The 16,358-nt window shown below is 35.7% G+C and overlaps 1 protein-coding gene across 8 annotated transcripts in view; it reads left to right on the top strand.

The window, feature by feature from the left end:
- Positions 1 to 16,358, top strand: part of NLGN1 (neuroligin 1) — a 906,211-nt gene that overhangs the window by 171,264 nt on the left and 718,589 nt on the right. For 5 of the 8 annotated variants that reach the window (XM_030822831.1, XM_030822832.1, XM_003256476.3 and 2 more), the window contains exon 1: positions 13,945 to 14,535. The exons of the other annotated variants lie outside the window; for them this stretch is intronic. The gene's annotated coding sequence lies outside the window, so the exon portion shown is untranslated. Of the gene's footprint in view, positions 1 to 13,944; positions 14,536 to 16,358 lie in introns of those variants that run through there. 8 annotated transcript variants of the gene reach the window in all.

Below are 16,358 nucleotides of genomic sequence, written 5' to 3' on the forward strand. Positions count from 1 at the left end.
TAACTAGCGCTCCAGGAAGCCCTGTCTCCAATGGATGCTAGGTGGGGATGGGAACTTGGTGGCCAGAGCTCTTTGTCCCTTGCCTCTTTCACTTATACTATATCAGTTTTGTTTTCGCCTGAATTATTTGCTTACAAATTGAAGTGAATTTATTTAAGAGAGAGTCTCACTCTGTCACCCTGGCTGGAGTGCAGTGGCGTGATCTCAGCTCACTGCAGCCTCCACCTTCCAGGTTCAAGCGATTCTCGTGACTCGGCCTCCCGAGTAGCTGGGATTACAGGTATATGCCACCAAGCTCAGCTATTTTTTTTTGTATTTTAGTAGAGATGGGGTTTCACCACGTTGGTCAGGCTGGTCTCAAACTCCTGACCTCGTGATCCACCTGTCTCGGCCTCCCAAAGTGCTGGGATTACAGGCCTGAGCCACCATGCCTGCCCTATTTATTTTTTATTTTTGGAAAACTGACCTCCACAAAAAATATATTGAAAGCCACAAGACTAAGTTATCTGAGGTCTTTCTGTACCCCACACCATTTAGGGTAAAATAGCAGTGTTTACTATTAGAAAGAACAGTAGACTTGGAGTTCAAAGGTTGCATTTTTATGGTTGGCAGACCTCTGTGTGGCCATAGGGAGCCAATTTTTCTTAGCTGATTTTTTCTAATTATAAAAGAGGAACAAATATTATCTGCCCTTCTTGTCTTGATTTTTTTCCAAAACTGAAATAAGATCAGATATGTTGAAGTGCTTAGTGAATAGTAAGGTATTTTAAAAATGACTGTTATTCTTAAGGAAAATATTACCCATGCTGAAAGCTGTCTCTAGGTATGAGTATCTAATATATAAGATGCCCTTGGCATGATGAATCTGGTTATTTAATGGAGGTGTCACACTTCTTATGTTGCATTTCTCTTGGCTCAAGTTCCCCTACCTAAAAGTGAGATAAAAATCTCTGTCCTGGACAATTTTCTCCATAGCTTTCTAGATTTATCAGAATGAGTTTTATTAAAAGAAAAATAAGTATTAATGATCATTTTAAACTTCATTGGAAAGTGATGGTAACCTTATATCCCAGGATGCTTCCTTGAGTTATTCACTGTGCTTAAGAGCATGCATTAGGCTGGGATATTATGAATCTTCTTTTCATAGTAGTTTCATAACAAAGCTCAGGAGAAGTAGGTTTAGATGTTTGCTTTTTGTTGTTGTTGGTGGTGATCTTTTAATGGAGCATTTCAAATCCAGCAGCCCTTTCTCCTATTAATAATACTGCCCATTCTCAAAAGCAAAACTTAGGTATGTGTTAGGTTAAAAGAAAGCTTTACGCAGTGTGAACAGGGTAAAAAATTAAGGTTGAAGGAAATAGATAACTCTTTCTACAAATATTACAGCCACTTCCACATTGCAGATGAGGAAAAAGAATAATTTTTCCCTCTAAGGAGTTATTACTCAGAGGGAATAATATAGTTAAATATCACCCAGGTTTTTCTGAGTGCAAATCCTGTGCACATCTCCACATGCTATCAGGATCCAATTTAAGGAGGACTTTGTTATCATTCTACAGTCTAAAATACGTCTCTGGATCCCTGTTCTTAACCCAGGCTGCATGTAGTGATAATTTGAAAGTGTGACCTAGCCCCAGCTCCAGAGATAATGATTTAATTGGTCTTGAAGGAAGGGACCATTGATATTTTTACTCCCCTCCCAAGGGATCCAAGGGATTCTAATGTGCAACCATAGTGAGAACCACTAATTCTGGTAAAAATTAAACAGATAAATGATTTGTTCAGATTTGTAGCATAAAAAAATATTATTTTGGTGTCAGTGTGAAAAATAGATTGGATGAAATTTAGATGAGGAGGGCAGAGGTCAGTGAGGCTGGCATAGCCATGCAGCCATGAACCAATCTGAGTCCATGCCAAGAATTTCCAATATTGCTTGCAATTTCTGGATGAAGAATCTTGTTGTTACCAAATCCTCTGCGATCTATTTCCCTGACCTTAGTTGACCCTTCTGCTTTCATATTTACTGGTCATTCTGTCCTGGTGCTTCTAGTTATACCTTTCTCTGGTTGTCGTAGTTATGATTTCGAGCCAGTGCCCTTTCCCAGATAAAGAGGGAAACCAAATATGTTGCTGTGAATGCAGAGTTTTGAATGGGGCATCCTGGGTATTTTCTCTCATCTGATCAGTCCTTTCCGGAGGATTTTGCTTACAGTTCCCAATTTGCAGTCTCACCAGAGCCCTCCTCTTGTCTTCCCTTGCCTTAATACATAGTTCAGCTTCACCCAGGGAGGAATCACTGTATCTCACTACAAGGAGACACCTTCATCCTCTGAGTAGTAACTTCTCCTGCCCTGTGTGAGGCAGGAGAACTAAAGCTACCCCAAGTTCCGGTGTTATTTCTGCCTCTCAAGAAGTACTTGGAGCATCCCATCACTACAAGGTGATGCTCTCTTTTTTAGAAGAACCCCTCAACTGTCCATTCCATTTATTTTAGCTCCTGAACCCTGAAACTATTTCCTCAGTACCCATTCTCTTCAACTCTGAGTTACCACCCTTCACAATGAACAGGAAGTACAGGAGGCTTGGATTTAAACTTAGATGTAATCTCAGTTTAATCCGTTAGTAGCAGCAAGTCACTTAGTGTTACTAGGTTTCAGTTTTCTGACTTGTAAAAGTAGGAAAAATTATGTGTACCCTTCAAACTTGAAAAAAACCTATAAGCCTAAGAACTGAGTACAATATTGGTACAGAGGATACATTCAACAAATGAGAGTTGATATTATTTTTGCTATTATGATTATTAGGTTTGCATGCCTTCAAGTCAGCTGAGAGAGCAAATACATAGTTAAAAATGTTAGTCTTTGTAATGACTAAATGGGGATACATGTATCTTCATAGGTATATTATATATAAAGTATATACATTTAATTCTGTGTATTTAATATATAATCATTTATAATATAATTATGTATATTATATGTATGTTGAAACAAGGGAAATGGAGTAGGGGAGAGGAAAATGGATAATGATCATAGGAAGAAGGCAGGCTTTCCTGATCTTATTATTTTTATGTTATTATTATTATTGTTTTTGTCTGTTATATTTGCTTCCTGGTCTAGTTCTTAGTGAATATGGGAAGAGGAAGGATAGAGAAAAAATTTTTGATTGTGTCAGGATTAAGAGTCAAAAAAGATAAAAAGGCTGGGCGCGGTAGCTCACTCCTGTAATCCCAGCACTTAGGGAGGCTGAGGTGGGCGGATCATGAGGTCAGGAGATCAAGACCATCCTGGCTAACACGGTGAAACCCCGTCTCTACTAAAAATACAAAAAATTAGCTGGGTATGGTAGTGGGCGCCTGTAGTGCCTGTAGTCCCAGCTACTCTGGAGGCTGAGGCAGGAGAATGGCGTGAACCCGGGAGGGGGAGCTTGCAGTGAGCCGAGATTGCGCCACTGCACTTCAGCCTGGGAGACAAAGCGAGACTCCACCTCAAAAAAAAAAAAAAAAAAAAAAAAAAAAAGAAAGAAAATACATTGCCATTTTATCATTTTATCATGAAAGTTCATTTAAAATGTATGCAGTCATAATTAGGATTGATGCTACATTGCAGTTTAATTACCGATTTGTTTTAAATTTAGATTAATTTTGAAATTTTTATTAAATGTGCTCTTTTTATAAGGTAAAGTTCTCTTTAAGTCAATTAAATGCTGTCAATAGAAATACCTTTTGATAACTAAAAATGTAGTTGATTAATTTGATAGAAATATTTGTGTAGCAGGGAGTAACCCAAATATAAGATCTTGACTTCTCTATTTCAATTGAGGACACAGAGAAAATAGATGTTAAACTTTGACTAAATTGAATTAAAATTCAATTTAAAATTTAATATTTAAATAATTTAAATTCATTATTAGTAAATAATTTTTAAGGCATCATTGAAAATACTAATTCCAAAACAGTTGATGGTTTTAAATAATTTATTTAAAGTCTGTAATCTAAGGCAAGCTCCTTACTAAAGTGTCTCATTCCTATTTACCATGAAACTAACATACTTAATGGACAAGCCCAATTACAAAACAAATTCCTTTAGGAATTTTATGCCTCAAAAAAGGAATAGAGAAGATAACATGAGAGAACATATATTGAATACTACAGTAGAATGATTGTTCAACTTTTAAATTTTTAATTCAACTACACCATCATTTAGCCCATATGTCACAGTTTTGTGACTTTTGTATGGATGACTTTTGTAAAAGCCCTTGGATGAAGTTAAGATAAACAATGCAAATGACACATTTGATCTGCCACTCCAATAATTATTAGGATCTTACTCTGTCACCTAGGCCAGAGTGCAGTGGCACAATCATGGCTTACTACAGCCTCCAACTCCTGGGCTTGAGTGATCCTCACGCCTTAGTCTCTCAAGTTGCTAGAACCACAGTCTCATGCCACCATGCCGGGCTATTTTTTAAAAAATTTGTGTAGAGACAGGGTCTCACTATGTTGCCAAAGCTGGTCTCAAATTCCTGGCTTCAAAGGCCTTGGCCTCCCAAGGCCCTAGGATTTCAGGTGTGAGCCACTGCACGCAGCTCCAGTAATTAAAAAAAAAAAAAAAATTATGGTGACTTTACACTTAGCAAACACACATGAGCATCAGTTTTAGAATTTCAGTTAATGTCAACATTGGTAAACTTCAGTTTATGGAATCTTGTTTGAAAACCAGGACAGTTAATTTTCATGGCACTTTTTCATGGTGACTTAAAAATAATAGATACTAGTTCCAAGAACACTTCTTCACATACTTTTGGTGTTCTAAATTAGGTAACAGATTTGGACCTGAAATCTTAAAACAAATTTGAGTTACCTTCAGGCTTTCTGATTTCCTCACCATCATATTCTTTCCCAGTTCAAACACCATTCTTCCCTATGAAGCAATTGGAGCTGAGATTTAATAGTTTTGCTTTTCTCTTGGTCATTTGTTCATATTATTATGTATTTGGCCCCAAGCAATGTTATTCTGATCCCATCCTTGGCTATCATTTTCTTCTAAAAATACCAGATAAATTTCTTTCTATTATTGCTGGCATTTTTACAAATGTCAGTCAACTCAGTATCTTTAGGTAATCATACTCTTCTTTCACGTTGTTTTTAAGTTTGGTTTCTTTTCAGATCTTTCTTTTTAAATATAATTCTCAAATACAGAATTTTCAGAAACGTGCCTGTAAAACCATCCTGATAATTTGTAGAAGCCTTTGTGATTCTTTATCTAGATTGTGACAGAGCTTTAGAATGATATGGAATAATATATACAATTTTCTTTTTAACTTGTTTCTTATAATCTAAAGCTGCACTATCCTTTATGGTAGTCACTAGCCATATGTGGCTGTTGAGCTATTGAAAAGGAATTATTCCAAGTTGAGATGTGCTCTAAATATAATATACACATTGGATTTTGAATATATTTATATGAAAACAAATTTCTCAATAATAGTCTTTCATATTGATTATATGTTGAAGTGATAATATTTTGACATATTGGGCTAAATATAATACAGCATTAAATTTAATGTAACTTGATTCTTCATTTTTTAATGTGGATGCTAGGAAATTTAAAATTTCCTATGTGGTTCACATTATGTTTCTATAGGCAGCATTGATTATTTCCATAATATTTTTTTAATATTTTTAATTTAATATTTTTAATTAAGTGCGTTAGTTTTCTATTGTAGCTATAAGAAATTCCCACAAATTTAGTGGCTAAAAACAACACAGATTTATTATCTACAGTTTAGGATGTCAGAAATCTAAAATGATTGGCAAAGGCTGTGTTATTTTTGGAAGTTCTAGAAAAAATTCCATTTTCTTGCCTAGAGACCACCTGTTTTCCCTGGCTTGTAGCTCCTTCTTTCGTCTTCTAAGCTAAGAGTGTAGCATCTTCAAATCTTTCGGACTCTCTCTTTCTCTCTCATCTCTGTTTCTGTTATCACATCTCTTACTCTGATTCTGACCCCTGACCCCTCTGCCTTCCTCTAATAAAAACCTTTGTGATTACTTGGTACCCATCTAGATAACCCAGAATAATCTCTCCATCTCAAGATCCTCAATTTAATCACATTTGCAAAGTCTCTTTTGCCATATAAAGTGGCATATGCACAGATTCCAGGAATTAAGACATCTATGGGGGGGTGGTGGTGGAGGGTATTATTCCAATTACCACATTAACTATATGTAATGATATTCTTTCTTGATGTGTTAATTTCAATTTTTAAATTTTGGTCGTGGTCCAATATTTTAAGATCAATGAAACTGTAATACCAAAAAACAATCATAGGAAACATCAAGTCAGGTGTGGCTTGGCACAATGGCTTCTCATCTGGGCGATGCTGCTGACCTCAATGTGGTCTTAGTTAAGTCACTTATCTTCTTGGGCTTTTTCTGTTTAGCGAAAGGAGTCAGTGAGCCTATGAAGGAATTTTAAAACTGCAGTTCTTTGGGCCACTGTTCAAATATACTCTAGTTGTTTTAATGATTAGTTTGAGCCCTTGTATGATGAATTTCAGCTATAAGATATATCTTATAGCTTCACCAGACTTATGAATGATGAGGATGTGAATTGTGAGTTGGTTTAATGTATTACACATAAGCCAAGAATTATATTCTCATTCCATCATATAATGAGTATACTTTCTGTTAACACATAAACCATCTATCCTCATAGTCTATCTATTTTGTGACGTAACAAATCATGCTTTGAACTGTTTTGACATCATCTTTTCTGCTTAATCTATGTAAACAACTATGTCTGAAATATTACCATGTCCTACTTTCCTTCTCTCCCTTCCTCCTAGTACAATTTATAAATAAAGAGTCAAAATTTAATTGTTTTTTTGTAACAAATCTACCATTTGTTAGCTTGTTTATCACTAGGCAAGGTTTGGGAAACTTTTATAGAAGAGGACACAAGAAAAGGCTGACAGTCATGAATTTTGTGATGGTTGGAAGGTTGAACAATTTCTTATGCATTGAATGTAACATAGTTTTGTCATTCTGTTTAATTAAATCATTCTGCTTATTTCTAGGTCATCAGAAATAATTTTATTCACATACAAGCAAAAGCGAACTCTAAAACCAAACACAAATCATCTTAGAAAAATATATCATTTTTGAAAAACTTGTGACATATTTTCTCAGTTTCTTCTAAGTAATCAAAGATTAACTAAAGAGACAGATTAATGTGTAGATAGATAGGTGATAGATGGATAGATAGATAGATAGATAGACAGATAGAGACAGAGAGACAAGACAGAAATAACCATTCCTTTAGAAGATGTCATTTTAGGCCGGGTGCGGTCGCTCGCGCCTGTAATCTCAGCACTTTGGGAGGCCGAGGCAGGTGGATCACGAGGTCAGGAGATCAAGACCATCCTGGCTAACACTGTGAAACCCTGCCTCTGCTAAAAATACAAAAAATTAGCTGGGCGTGGTGGCGGGCGCCTGTAGTCCCAGCTACTTGGGAGGCTGAGGCAGGAGAATGGCGTGAACCTGGGAGGTAGAGTTTGCAGTGAGCCAAGATCGCGCCACTACACTCCAGCCTGGGTGACAGAGCAAGACTCCGTCTCAAAAAAAAAAAAAAAAAAAAAAAAGAAGAAGAAGATGTCATTTTAAGGGTTCCTTTATTTAATATTTTGGAAATCATGGAACTAAATATTTTGGGACAGGTAGAAGATGCTCATTAAGTTGCTAATTGAACAATAATGAAAATTCAGGCTAGTGTTTACTTTTAATTATGTAATTCGCAGAAAATCCTATCCAAAAAAAGAGTACCCAACTCTTGTCTGTGAAGTCAATGAGATGTCAGTGCCACTGGGATATAACTAAAATTTTCTCTTTCCATCTTGAACTATAGAACATTAATTTTCATGTGGTTTTCCATCCTATTAGGTCAAATTTTATAGTATATTCTGCTAATATTGGAAACATAGACTCAAATAAACTAATATTTTACAGTAAGCATTAATAGGTGATATTTAATAAGGTGGTTTCCTGATTGTGTTTTTTCAGTACTTAAGAAATATCTAAGATAATTTTATACAATTTAACTCATTCTAAACTACATTGCAATGTCAAAATCAATCATAGTACTATGGAATTAAAAGCCACCAAAATATCAAGAGAACCTGCTCTGAGGTTATTAGAGGGTCACCGTAAATACTGCCTCACAAATGCATATTCAAAAATGAAGAAAATATTCTGCAAAATAATGCATTATGCTGTTATTAGCTAAAACCTGTGAAATTGGAAATTGCTATATTTTTCAATTTTACCAATTAAATAAATGTATAAATTATAGATGTAAAAAAGACCTCTTTCTAAAAGAAAGCAGAATCTTAATTATTAGCATAATGGCACCATTATTTGAAAGTTTTTAACAAGTCAGAATTATTCAAGTTTGTTTTGAAAATCTGGATTTATTTCTGATTTAAACCCTTTGAAGAGTCCCTCTGTAAATATCTTTTTTTTTTTTTTTTTACTTTGCTGCAACAACGTCCCATAGGGTTCATTTTATTTTTATTTTTTTATTTTTTTATTTTCTATTTTCTTTTTTTATTATAATTTAGGTTTTAGGGTACATGTGCACAATGTGCAGGTTTGTTACATATGTATCCATGTGCCATGTTGATTTCCTTTTAGCATCTCTAACCACCATTGATGAAAAAGCCCCATTTCAAAAGTGGCAGTCTCATGCTAAAATATCTAGTCTTGGGTAGTCACAGTGGCTATGCCTGTAATCCCAGCACAGCCAAGGTGGGCAGATTGCTTGAGCTCAGGAGTTCAAGGCTAGCCTAGGCAACACAGTGAAACCTTGTCTCTAGAAAAAAATACAAAAATTAGCCTGATGTGATGGCATGGTGCCTGTATTCCCAGCTACTCAGGAGGCTGACATGGGAGGATCACCTGAGCCTGGGGAGTTTGAGGCCGCAGTGAGCCATGATCGTGCCTCTGCACTCCAGCCTGGGCAAGACAGTAAGACCAGATAAATAAATAAACAAACAAAATGTCTAGTCTTGATCATCACTTCCTTAGTTTCCATTACCAATCTCTAGTCCATGAAATATAAAGATACATCTGGTATATTTAGCATCCAGGCAGGTGTGTTCTCCCAATACGTATCTGAAATATAGTCAGTACCAGTCAAGCATTTTAAGTAGTCTTTTCTAATTAAGCAGGATTGTGGGAGTAGATTCTTCCCCGTAGAAAGAACCTCTTTGTAAACAATCACCTTTGCAGTAGTTAGAACTTACAATGTTGCAACACTTTTTATTTTTGTTTCTTTCGTAATTCCCAATTGCCTTTCATTTAGATTCAAGTCTTGAGCACTTAATATGAGGTTACATCAGGGGAGTTATGAAGACAGTAGAGATTTTTTTTTTCTCCCTACTTGCTTTACAATTCTGTTTTATTTTATTTCCAGCTTCAGAATTTTTAAAATTATTTTTTAAAAATTATGGGTATATAGTAGGTATATATGTTTATGGGGTAGATGAAATATTTAGTTTATTTCTTCTTTTTCAGACACTGAGCTGCAATCTTTCACAACATCCTAAAATGTTTATCACAAGCCAGAACTGAATTGATTTGACCTGGTCATCAAAAAAAAAAAAAAAACTCCACCTTCTCCCAAAATAACTCTTTTGTATTAAAAGCAACAATGAAATACTTGCTCATCTATTTGTTATGAAAACCATGCTACTTCCTCACATGATCTATTTGGTATTAATCAATCCATCATTTTCTATTTGGTATAGACACCAAAATAAGATATGTAATTCTAAGATGTTTTTTATCAGAGCTGAAATTTTAATAACACGGTTAAATTGGAATGCCCTATAGTGCTCAGGTTTGCCAATCTTGGTCTTTTATTTCCATTATTATTATTCATACTAATTTTTACTTCCCTCCTTATTGATTTCATTTTCTGAAGAAATTAACAAGCCCATCTAATGAAGAGATTCTCTTCGTTAGCGAGTTTATTCTCTTCATATGGCAACTAGTTTTATTGTTTGATCTATTAAGTCAGTCATTTACTAATAATTTGTATCATGAGGGATGCAAATATTAAGTATGTTTCTATCCTCTCTGTCAGTAAATCACCAGGGAGGTAAGTGAATTTGATTCACATTTTTATCCTCAAACACCTTTCCTCTATCCCTCCTTCTCCTTTCACTTCTCCTCCTTTTACTCCTCTTTCTTCATTGACTACCTTACTCTGTCAACCCATTTTACACTTAACCATACTGAAAAATGAACCTTCAGTTCTATATTAATATCTAATACTTGTTCAGTATGGATGCTGAAGTATTAATTGATAATAGTAATAGCCATTTGCACTCAACAAATAAATCATCAATAGGAAACTAAGGATTTGTGGTCGTTGGCTGTTTTAAAGTCAACTCTCCTATGATATACTTTGGATTGTGCCCAGTATACAGGAGGTATTCAATAAGTGGTTGCTGAAAGAATGTCAACCTCTCCAAATTTCAGAAATATAATGGTACATCTGCTTCTTCTCCCTTATCTTTCTATTATCAAAGGAAATTAAATTGGCATATCACTATTTCCTCATCACAAATCTGTTTTGGTTATTTCCAGGAAATCTATTCAGAATAGTTGAAAATTGATTGTTTGACAATTAACTCAAGCATTTTTCCTGAGTCCAGGGTGCAATGAATAGTATTAACTGCTCAATTGAGTTATAAAAAATGCCTTTTCTCATATTTGGTATCTCTTTTGCATGGATTATGAAATCTAATGCCTAGTGATTGTGAAATGAGATTTCCAGTCCTCATATTTCATATCAACAAAGTCTTCTTATTTGAATTCACCTACATATTTTAAATACTCTGGGTGAGTTTTCTTTCATGTTGTAATTTTGGCTTATGGCTACTCTGGCTTTGGTAGTTTATAGTTAACTGGTCAGACTGAACATAATCAGTTGATTGACTGTTTCACAATTTCAGAGGCCCTGTTACTATTTGTGAGATCAAAGGAAAATACAAGAAAGAGCTAGTTGAGGATTACATATATATTTTTTTCAATTTCAACCATATTTTCCCATTTAGGTGGTAATTTTTGCTTCCTAGCTAGAATTTCTAATATCAGTTATAGAATTAAATAAGCACCATTCCATTTACACTTCTTAGAAATATTCAGTAGTACAGTTTTTTAAAAAAATCTCCACATAAAAAGCACATTATGAAATATTGATATTTCATTTTTTCAGACTTTTTAATTAGAAAATTTTATAATATGTTAAAGATTCACAGAAATGTCTAAATCTTCAATTTTAATAAAATATTTAAAGCATATAAACAATTTATGTAGTAATATTGTAAACACCCGTGTACTCAAGATTCAGGCTGAGAAATAGAGCACAATAGATACAGTTGAAACTTCTGGTGATGCTTTTCCAATGTCATTTACTTGGCACCCTCCCCACAGTAACCTCTACCCTGAATATCATGCTTGTCATTATCATACATGTTGATATATTTTGCTCTATATAGGTATGTGATCAAATATAATAGATGTAATTTGCATGTTTTTGAATTTTATGTACAAATATCATCATCCTATAAGCATCTTTCCACAACATCCTTTGTTGTTGTTGCTCCACATTATATTTTTTGGGATTCATTTATATCAACTCAAGGAGCTAAGGTAACATTCATTTTTCTTGTTACCATTTCTACTATTGCAGTATATGAATGTTCTATAAATATTTTGTCTAGCTATTTATCTAAAGGTGTTTAGATTATTTCTGTCTCCTACTGTTTTTTTCTCTTTCAAATAGTTCTGGAATGAGTAGTTCTAGGAGTGGAAAAACTGGATTGTAGGACATAAAAATGTTCAACTATTGCTAAACTGCTCTCTGAACTTGTACTATTATATACTCTCCATAATTTCTTCACATTTTCATCAATATTAAGTTTTGCTGGACTTGTAAATTTCTGCCAATTTCATGACTGGGAAACAAAAATCTCATTATTTTGAATTGCATTTCTTTAATAACTAGGGGGATTGAGGACCTTTTTCAGATGCTTATTGGACATTGAGAATCTTTTTCTGCCTATCAACTATTCACTTCCTTAACCCATTCTTTCCTATTATATTTTCTATCTTTTATAAGACCCTTTATGTACTTTGGATAGTAATCCTTCTTTGATTATATGCTTTGCAAATATGTTTTATGTGTGTACATTTTGAAGTATATAATTGTTTTATTTTAATATATCAAATTTAATATTATTTCTTTATGGACTTTGGCTTTTTTATGTTGTTTAGTAAACCCTTCTGTTCTCATCTACCCAAAATCATAAAGCTATTTCCCTCTAAATGTTGTAAAATTTTGCTCAGCATCTTTAGGTCTTTAACCCACCTTAACATACATACATGTGAAGTTGCAGTCTTGTATTATTATTTCATATGGCTAATTCAGTGTTTGAATATGTCATCTTCCCTCAGTGCTTTCTAATGTCACCAGTTGTTTATCAAGTTTCCACAAATCCATGAATATTTTTCTGGACTTTCTATTCTGTTCCATTGGACTAGTTTCTAGCCCAGAACCAAATCTGCATTGCCTCAGTTACTGTTATTTTATGTTAAGCCTTAATAGTTCATATGGGAACTTCCTGAACCTTGTTCTTCAGATTGTATTGATAATTTTTTACCCTTTGCCCTTGCAAACACATTTTAGAATTAACTTTTCAGCTTCCACAAAAAATTGTAGTAGATTTTATTAATAATTACATTAGTTCTATAGATTAATTTACCATATTGATTCTCCCATCCAGGAACATGTATGTATATTTGTTGATTTATATGGGTTTACCCCTTAGTGTTAATAGATAAATTAGCTGTGGGCCAAAAAGTGATGGCCCAAAGTCACATAGCCAATTAATAGCAACACCAGTGGTAGAAGAAAGGTCTTTTGACTCCTTAACACCTTGTACACTAAAAAGGCTTAATTATTTAGTCAGTTAAGAGAGAATATCTTGGAGTCCGTGCAGCTACAGAACCCCTCACCATGAAAGAGAATTCAACTTCTCTAGTTTACTAGGCCCAATTTGTGTTTCAAGCCCTGAAAGTGTGGTTAGAGCGCTTGGGAAAACAAAGTCCTGAAATTCCTTGCATTGACTCTTTTTCTCTGGAGCCTGTCGGAAATGCTAGGGGTAATCTTGAGGTCACTGAATTTCAGAGCATTTAGGTAAGCAACATTGAGGCCTGTGTAATGACTCTTAGGTCTTGCTCTGTGACCACAGGCTTACAGGAGCTATCACTTGCTTTGCTGAATGAACACTAAAAGTCCCAAATGAGTAAGAGATTGTCTAAGAATACACACACACACACAATCATATTCCTTTGAAGGAAATAAAATTTTAAATGTTTTTCTAAAAGTAGCATATCTTAGGAAGAGTGAGGCTTCTTCTAGATCGATAGTTATTAAAGAAACAAATACAATTGCTTTGAAATCACCGAGTTGCCTCAAATTGGCATTTTAGCTACTAACTGCTGTTGGGGAAATTTTTGTAGACAAAAAAAATAGAATCCAGAGGAGACAGAAGCACAGAAGATTTAGTATTTAAACATAAAACAAAGAAACATCAGATGCTGTATTCCAGTAGTCATATACTATTCATGTTAATTGCAGTTCAGCCTTCTTTAACTACTACAGTAGCCAGTTATCTAAAGGGGCAGAAAAAAAAAAAGGTGAGGAGAGGGGATGGGGAAAAAAAGTGAGATCCCTGCAATATCGCCTCGAGCCACTAGGGGTATCTTTGTACCATTTTTCATCCTGCACCGATTTGGAGTAGAAACCTATATTAGGGTAAAACCAGGGTCCGCGGCATTTTTTTTTTTTTTTTTTTTTTTTTTTGCGAGGAGTGCACCCAGAATCCAAAAAAGATTTTTTTTAAAAAGAAAGAAAGAAAGAAACCAGAGTTTTTTTTTCAGTCACCCGAACAGGGCTATGAAATTGTTCTTCTGGACATCAGCACCGGGAATTCATTTTTGAGGTCAATTTCCAATCGAGATAAATCTATTGGATTAGTAGGATTATCTGATTGCAGCCGAAAGAATTAACGTTGTTTGATCATTTGTATTTCTTGCCTGATGGTCGGATTTACATGGAGGTGGCTTTGGGTCCCCAGGATTCTGGATCGTGGTTGCATCTGGAGAGAAAAAAGGATCAATCGACACGTTTTGGAAGTGTCCGTGGGTGAATAAAAAAGGAGGGAGGGATGCAAAACTGGGGTTGCGGATGCTTAAAGCAAAAAAAGAGAAAAGGAAGCGTCTTGAATCCTGAAACAAGAATTACCGGGTGCTCGAGATTTCAAAAAAGCGTCTAGAAACTGGTAAATACTTGGACCATTTCAGCTTGAATTTGACGGCGAAGTGTTGTAGAAACCGTCTCCTTGAATCATTGCAAAGGGACCGGGGAAAGATGAGGGGGCTCCCTCTGTGGATTTATCTTGCTGAGGGTAAGTTTGTGGCTCTTTTATTGGGAGGGGGCTGCCAGGGTTTTGTGCCACTGCGCGGAAGGTGATGCGGACGCGGTGCCTGTGAAATGGAGAGAGAAAGGGGAATGTAAAACCACCTCGCGCATCCCCGGGGGGATCGCTAGGGAGCTACCTAGATCGAGCTAAAAACCGTATTTTTGTGGCGTCGGTGGGGGAGCCAAGCAGCTCTCCAAGCTCTCAACTTTGCATTGAAAATCTCTCAGTTGGGAGATGCTTCCCAGATCCAGTGCTTTCTCCTAGCAATACTTTAAGGAGAGGAGGCAGCGGTGCCTTGGAAAACCTGCATGTAGAGTGGAAAAGCCCAAATAAAAATCGCTGGTGCTTCGCCGCCGTTTCGGCGGCTGTCGTGGCTTCTAGGGGGATGTTTTGCAGGGGGAATTGGCTGTTTTCATGCTGTCTCCTCCCCCACCCCTCTCTTCCTACCCCTTCCCGCTTCCCGCTTCCCGCTTTTCTCAACCGGCCACTAAAGGGTTACAGGGTCACTGCACCGGATAGAGACAGTAGAAGTGGGTGGCTGGCCACACATGTTGTCTTGTAATTCACTTGCACGACTTTCCATAATACAAGTCCGAGGTAACTTTCTTCGAGTTGGAGCAGCCCAGGAAGACGTTGCAGGCTTTTTGCCGAGGGCCCAGGCTAGCGAGTGCGCCAGGCAGACGGCTGCATTTCTGATGCATCCCTGCCCTGCCTGCCTCGCCACTTACTGGCTTTTCTTTCCGACTGAGCGGTGCGCGCGCGTTCCCAGACATTTTCTTGCAGCTGAATTCAGGGATTTTTTCTTTTTTTAAGAATTTTATAGCTCCCAAGAAAAACTCATCTTTATTTGCAGAAGGAAATCAATTTCAGCAGCTATAATTAATCACTCAAATCAGTGAATATGAATTGACTCAGGCAACTAAAAGTTGCTTTGGAACCCAGAAAAGCATATTATTCTGAAGTAATTTTGGAGTCCACGTAGCTTCAGAACAATTGCATACAAAGAACTGATTTATTTGAGGGATGTATATAAATGTGTTCAGTAGGTTAACGAACCTGATACTTCAACATCACAATTTTAGTTGGCTTTTTTTTTAAAGCCAATTCGTTAAATTTTAAACTTGTAGACATTCAAATGCTTTGGAATAAAATGGAGATAGATAAAAGATAAAACATACGTTTTGTATGTTCTATAGAAGAAAAGTGTTACCTTTTTTCAAGGATTTCTGGTTTACAGATTATGAAGTGTATGCAGATACCTTTGTGGTTTTACCACTGAAGTCTGTTGTGTGTGAACTCATCAAAAGGCAACTCTTCAATGTCATCTGAAGCACACACATTCTCTAGTACTTTTTTTCAGGAATTCCAGATACATGCGACATTCTGACTATTAAAAGATTAGTCTAACCAAACTTTCTTCCTGGATTTGTGTACACACAAATGTGTGTTTCTGAAATCTAATTTTGAAGCATGCGTGTGAGATTTGTTTTTTAAAGATGAAATAGCAAAATATAAAACTTTTGTCTCCCAGGAATTCTAAAGTGGAAAAGGTAGATATTTCATATTTCAGTAGACATTGTGTAAGCTTATTTAGAGATTATAGAAATAACAATAAATAGTTTCTACAAACCCAATTGTTAGTTTTAAGGTGATATCTGAGAAGCTAGGTTAGTCTCTTTTTACTCTGCTATAAGTCACGTGGTTCATGTGCAGGCTGAAAGAAGAATGGATGTTCTGTGTATTGGCACAGTCTAGCCACTGATCCTAGCCACACTCTCTAATAGTATTTAAAATATTTTCAAAGTTTA

Source organism: Nomascus leucogenys, chromosome 11 (assembly GCF_006542625.1).
Source record: "Nomascus leucogenys isolate Asia chromosome 11, Asia_NLE_v1, whole genome shotgun sequence".
In the NCBI taxonomy this organism is placed as follows: Eukaryota; Metazoa; Chordata; class Mammalia; order Primates; family Hylobatidae; genus Nomascus; species Nomascus leucogenys.